At 47.7% G+C, this 6,725-nt stretch overlaps 1 protein-coding gene across 22 annotated transcripts in view; it reads right to left on the reverse strand.

Annotated features, from left to right (window-relative positions):
* The window catches only part of LYPD6 (LY6/PLAUR domain containing 6), a 131,770-nt gene extending 127,483 nt beyond the window's left edge, over positions 1-4,287 (reverse strand). For 3 of the 22 annotated variants that reach the window (XM_081582950.1, XM_081582968.1, XM_081582954.1), the window contains exon 1: positions 4,010-4,258. The gene's annotated coding sequence lies outside the window, so the exon portion shown is untranslated. Of the gene's footprint in view, positions 1-2,126; positions 2,169-2,480; positions 2,580-2,964; positions 3,088-3,774; positions 3,916-4,009 lie in introns of those variants that run through there. The other 19 variants (XM_081582963.1, XM_081582957.1, XM_081582960.1 and 16 more) reach the window with 18 other exon arrangements.
* Between the last annotated feature and the right edge of the window lie 2,438 nt (positions 4,288-6,725).

Here is a 6,725-nt window from a genome sequence, read left to right on the forward strand (position 1 = left end):
ATAAAAGTTAAAATAAAACCATCCCCAAACTAGTTCCCAGAAGAGCCTACCTGTCCACTCAGAAAAGTGTCTATTTATCTCCAGTTTGTTTCTTGTTTCTTGGCCAAACAAAAAAGTCATGAATAGGGAGAGAACCGGGATTTGAAATCCAGTCAAGCTTTCTGAAAGCTTAAAAACATATACCCTTTCTGCAACACTTTAGCTACAAATATATTCCCTTCTTAAACTCTAACACATGATTTCCCCTTTCTCCAAAATAAGTTGTATTACTGTAATCTATGTTCACTTTGAACACTGATCTCACAGTTGTCCATAGGGACATGGATCTGGCTTGATGGCTCCAGGGTCCTCCCTGAAACTCCTCCCCTGACAAGAGCCCCTCAAGTCTTCCAGCCAATGCCCTGGAGAGCTGTCACTTACACACTAAGGCTCAACACACTTGGATGATGACCATCTTGGAGATTTAGTATCTAGTCTGTTGATTAGGTCGAGAATATCCTCGGCACTTGCCATTTCTCAAACTATTATTTACAGTGCATTTACTGCCTGAGAAAGCCTGGGTATAGGAATATTATTCAGCAAAAGAAGAAGCAAAGAATTCATTTACATTGTGTTCTCTTTTTATATCTCTGAGTATATGTTTGGTAGAGTGCAAGCCAGGTACTTCTACAATTCTCATTTCACAATATATAAGAGTCTTTCATTATTATTTTGGGAATCCATTGCCAGAATTTGTCTGCATTCATTTTCGGCTATCTCATTTTTAGTATACTTGGGATCTGTCACGCTTCATGGGCTTAATTTAGTAAACTGACCCTTCAAATATTTCTGTCTACATTAATGCAAGCAAAATTAATTCTACTCATCTTAATAAATATTATGCAATATATTATGCAATATATCCTGAGCAACAGTTGTCCAAGAAAAGATCTGCAAATGATGGATTTTTAATAAATAATCATGTAGGCAGATAGCTGTAAGCTCCTCATTGCTAGCTCTGCAAGTAAAAACACGATTTCTCTTTAATCAATGTCTTCTGTTGCATTTGTGAACTAGTTAACGAGGATTTCAGGACTTTTGATAAGTGGGGTTTTTTTTCTCCCAGAGTAGTTCTGGGTTTATTTAAGTAATGTTTTGTTCAATTCTTTTTAAAATTCAAATGACACTAACAAAACAATCATTTATTAGAGCTTCATTGTAATTGTCTATTGAACATATGAGGAGTTTTTACTTGCAGAGTTGCAGAGCTACATATTTCTCAAACATCTCTGCCACTGCCACTTGATTTTTCTGAAGCACTACCCTAAGTTCCCAGTGGCTCAGCAGTAAAGAATCCACCTGCAATCAAGGAGACATGGGTTCGATCCCTGTGTCAGGAAGATCTCCTGGAGGAGGACATGGCAACCCACTCCAGTATTCTTGCCTAGGAAGTCCCATGGACAGAGGAGCCTGGCAGGCTACAGTCCATAGGGTTGAGAAGAGGACACTACTGAAGTGACTTAGCACACAACATAAGTACAGGGCTTCCCAGGGGTGGGAGTACTAAAACACACATACACACACACACACACATACACACACAAACCCTGCCTGCCAATGAAGTAGACATAAGAGCCACAGGTTTGATCCTTGGTTCAGGAAGATCCCCTGGAGAAGGGCGTGGCAATCCATTTCAGTATTCCTGCCTGGAAGAATCCCATGGACAGAGGAGCCTGGAGGGCTATGGCCAGTGGGGTCACAGAGTTGACACGGCAGAAGCGACTTAGCACGCAAACACCATAAGGACATCATTCTTTAGGGTTTTGATTACTGGTATATTTAACAACTCATTAATAAAAATAATATGCCCCTTTGAAAAACACATTTCCTTAAAACCCATTATTAGCTTTCTCCCTAAATGTTTATCAGCTCACATGTAGTGGGAACTAAGTGGCCCTTTGCAGGGTAAAGCCTTTTGAGAATGGTACATAATGATCCCGTAGCTATGGGTTGAATAGTAAAAAAGAAAAAAAAAAAAAAGGTACAGAAATTAGAACCAGGAAATAAGGAAGCCCAGCATGAAAGAAGGAAGAGAGGGAGCAACGGAGGGAAGAACTTGGGAAAAAAACTTGAACTCTGCTATTCACCTTGGAAAAGTACTCAACTTCTGAGAGCTTCAGTTGTTCCACCTGTAAAACAGGGGTGATGAAAATATGACTTCCTCACAGATACTTTAATAGTAGATCTCAGTGTGCCTTGTGAAGTTTACAACATGAGGCAAAGTATGGCTTTTTACTTGGCATCATTCGCTATAATCAGTCCCATTTATGCATTCTGTGCTATAAACATTCATTTTATAAAGACTGTGGACAGCTTCAAAAGGTAGACCCATGCATTGTAAATACCTTTTCTGGTTTGGAAGCACTTCTGATATTTTTAACCCAAAAAACTAATTCACAATTTTTAACAGCATTTGTGTGCCACAAGCTCAGAAAGCTTACTGTTTGTTCTCATGACTAGAGTCCTGCAAAATCTCTTTTTAAACAAGGAAGGCTCTTTTAAGTCCTGTTTCAGTCTGGTGCCTTTGGTCAAGGTGGAAACTAAAATTGAAAACAGATAGATGTTTTACATTTAAATGGGTTTAACATAAATGTGTATTAAGCCATTTCATGGACGATTGCACAAATATCTTTTGCAAACTTGGTACACGTGAGCACATATACAGTAACCATTAGTGTCTTCTAGAGAAATAAGGTGCAGATCCAAAATTTTAAAGAGCTACTTCTAGTTTCTCTCACTGAAAGAAAATGTAATGTCTTTAAGGGAATTGCTCTAATAATATCAAGGCATCTGAAATGGCTGGCCAGAGCAGAACAGAACAGAGTGGATGTCTCCGTAAGTCAATTTAACAAGAAATAAGCTTCCCCCTGGAGAATCTAAACTCCCTAGTCTCCCACAAAGAAAATTGAATTTTGGAGGTCATACCTTGGGTAGGTTACCAGAGGGAGAAGCTTAACATTCTTTTTGTCAACGCTATTCTACCAACAAATTCCCTCCTAAACATTGCTGTTTCCTCAATTTTTCCTCTCCCCCACCACTCCCTCCTCCAAATTATTACAAGTCTTTGGAATCCCCTAGGAAATGGCAAATCATTGTGACACTTCAGATGCCAAGGCCCACGCTGGATACAACCACGCTCAAACATCGAGTTTGGAACCTCGCGGAGAGGAATAGGATCCATGCCGAGGGCAGGAGCTGGGGGCGCGAAACTAGTGGGATTGCGGCGGGGAGTCAGAACGAGTCAGATAGATCCAGCAGAGCTTTAGGCTAGACTGTTTAGCCAAATGTAATCAACAGAACTGTTCTTACTGGAGAGAAAAGCAGGTCGCCAAGTCAAGCCCAGGCGAAGCTCTGGCTCCGTGGGTGAATGACCCACTCGCAAAACTCCCCCCGAGTGGGTGATCGGAGGGCCTTGGGCATTCGCGCAACGGCTGTAAGCGCCCCATCTCACTGCCCCTTCGGCAGTGCTCTGGATGGGCGCAGCCGCGCCACCGCCCACCCCCATCTCCATTCCACCCCCGCCCGCCCCGCAGCAACATGTGGGGTGCTGCCACTCCGCCGCCCGGGGTTCTCCCTCCGGCTGGAGTTCCTGGTGGACGCACGCTTGGCCCTGGGAAGGTGCTGAACTACTCTTGGGGAAGATTCCTCCAGCGTTGAACTTGGCAGCTCCTGACATTTCTATCCCACCCCCAGAGAGCAGGCACTACACACACGCACACACACGCCCCTCTGGACTTGCCCAGGCTGCGCGCAGTGCGGGCTGTCCACTCGGAGGCAAAACATCGGAGCGGGATGCAGAAGCGAGGATCTCAGCTCCGCCGACCAGTGGGCCGGGAGGGTGTGGGGGTAAAGGACTGTCCTAGCAAAGGGTTGCTCACTCTGTGATTGGTCCAGGCCCCGCAGTAGATCGGGCGGCTGGCAGGAAACCCCTCTCCTTTTGTGCTCTCCCGGGAAGCCAGCCTCTACTCACCCCGGCTGCACGCGGATTCCGGCCGCCAGCGGCAGCCCGCTGCCCCATCCCACGAACACTGCGGCGCCCCCAGAGTGTGCAATGCGGAGCCCCGCCAGCGCGCGGCCGGAGCCGGGGAGTGCGAGGAGGGAGCGAGGGAGCGAGGGAGCGAGGAAGGGAGGAGACTAGGGAGGGAGCGCGGCGAGGAGGGACAGGGCGGCGGGGGGCGCGCGCGCCACTCCCACTAGCGCCCAGCACTAGCCGCCGCCCGCCGCCGCAGCCGGCCAGCCCGGCCTCGCGGGCCGGGGGACCAATCAACGCGCGGGTGTGGGGTGGTGGGTAACCGAGCCCTCCGCGGGGCGCGCTCATTGGCCCGGAGCGCGCGACCCAACTCCTGGAGAGTTCGCCTGAGCGCCCAGTGTGCAAACTCCCGCCGACCGGAGCTGGCTCCCAGCGCAGGTGGGGTTTCCCGGCTCCGCGCTCTGGCCTGCTGCGCTAGTCTGCCGAGTTCCGCTGACGGAACCGGGAGGATGTGAGACCTGCTCTTGAAACGCGTTCGCGGTGAGCGTTCAAATCCAGCAATGTTTGTTCAGGTTGCACCGACCCCTTCCTGTAAGGAACCCTTGCGCCTCTCGCTTCACCCTGGCCGGTAGCTGAATGAGGCAAAGCCCGGCCGTGTAAAAATGGCCCCAGCCAAAGCCTGCTCCCCGCCACCCCCAGGGTCTTGCGAAACCCGATGCACCTAAGAACCCGAACTGAAAAACTTAGTCGAGCTCCTAACCCAGGGCAAACCTAGACCACTTGACGTTTGCAACAGAAGAGCAACCCCTCGGGGCGGGCGACGGAGGGGCGGAGAGCCGGGGTGGTGATGGCCGATCCTCGTGAGGAAGCGAGAGTCGCGTTCTGGGCTTTGGTGGGGAAAGCTCCCCCTCCTCTGCCAAACACTTCCCTCAGGTAGACCCCCCCCCCCAACACACACCTCTCTGGTCTCTATTGAATTTTTTCTTCCCTGGTGTAAATCATGTTTGACTCTCGGGGACTTTTCAAGCCGGAGCCTCAGACTGGAAGCTGAGCACGGCCCCACTTTCCCCTCCCCTCTGAGCTCCGCCGAGGGCTGGCGGAGACTAGGGGGGTTGGAGGGGGCGGGGGGGGAGCGGGTGGTGTCCAGGGAAGGTCTGAAGGAAGGACTCCATCTGCGAGCCGGCAGCTCGCCCCCAGCTGCCCCACCTCCGCCAGGTACCTGACCTGCAGACTGCCTTTGCTAGGACGGCCGCCCCGGTGGCTACGTTTGTTTGTCTGTCTTTCAACCGACCCCCCTTCCCCCGCCCCCACCCCCAGTTCCTTGGCCTTTCTCTTTGAGCTTCTTTTCAGGCAGACCTCTGAACCTTCCTGCCTCTGCTCCTCCTTGTAATCTACTCCTGCTCAATATAAAAATATCCCTTCTCTTTTTTTAAACTTCCCTCCCCTTTTCCCTATTTGGAAGGGTCTCAGATAATGTTTTTTTGATTCACAGTTTCTGAACCTCAGAAAGTTTTTCTCTTGCTTATAGTTGATGTGCACAGGTTCACACAAGCTCTAGATTCAAGTGGGCAAAAATAATTATCACTCCTTTAGAACATTTGGACACGGGAGGTGATCACTGCGGTGTGCTGCCTTCCTGCAGGGCTCAGCACATTGAATGAATTGAACATGAATTAATCAAACGGAACCTGGAAATGTCTCTCAGTGACCGGGCAGGTTACCTGTGGGAATCTGGTACTAATGAGAACGTGTCCTGGGTCGTCATCGCTGCCTTATTTAGTTTCCAGGGAAGAAATTCTGTCTTGGGAAGTTCCCATCCATGTACCTAACCCACTTCATTTTTCTCTCTTTTTTTTTATTTTAAACTGACTCAGCTTGCAGTATAGTCAAAACTTAACATTTGGGTTCAAAATTAAGTTCAATATATTAATGCTGCTCATGAGACTTAAGTTCTTTGTGGGGATAGCATCCTTAGGATCTATTTTAGAACGATAGGCACTCAAAATATTGGAAGTGGTTTATCTTTGTGGACTACGACAACAGATGAATTTTTTTCTTCTTTATACTTTCCTGAATTTTCTAAAAAATAATACTTATTAATACTTATTAATCAGGAATACTTATTAATACTTATTAATCAGGAAAAAATATAATTTGTTAACTCCCTACATACAATACTCTCCAGGCATCAGAAGAGCTGAAATACTAAATTCTCCTTCTACTTCACCCTTCTCATCTTTTCAATCACCAAGTCCCATAAATTTGGTCTCCTGGAATAGCATTCAAGTCTGTCTCTCGACAGCATCTCAACTGCCACTGCCACACCTATCATCTCTTATCCAGGCTTCAGCCATAGTCTTAACTGCTCTATTGATCATGTCACTTAAAAGCTTAACATCCATCACCCTCCCCAACTCCATTGCTATGAAGTTCAAACCTACCTTGGTTGACAAGGCCTTTCATTCCTGTCCCAATCCCTCCCTTCCATTTTGGCTTCATCTGCTGCCCCATCTTTCCCTACATAGGGTGATTCTACCCTACTGCGACTTTTTTGTCCTTCCCACAGATGTTATGTGACTTCGATGTTATTTGACTTCCCCATGGCTAAGACTGTATGGTGCTGCAATTCCTTTCTCTTCCTCTCCAGCCCCACCCCCACTGCACCAGTAAATTCCTACCTCTGCTTCGAGACTCACTTCGAATGTCACCTTTTTAA

The sequence above is a fragment of the Giraffa tippelskirchi genome, chromosome 3, assembly GCF_054371585.1.
Source record: "Giraffa tippelskirchi isolate mGirTip1 chromosome 3, T2T-mGirTip1v1.2.pri, whole genome shotgun sequence".
NCBI lineage: Eukaryota > Metazoa > Chordata > Mammalia > Artiodactyla > Giraffidae > Giraffa > Giraffa tippelskirchi.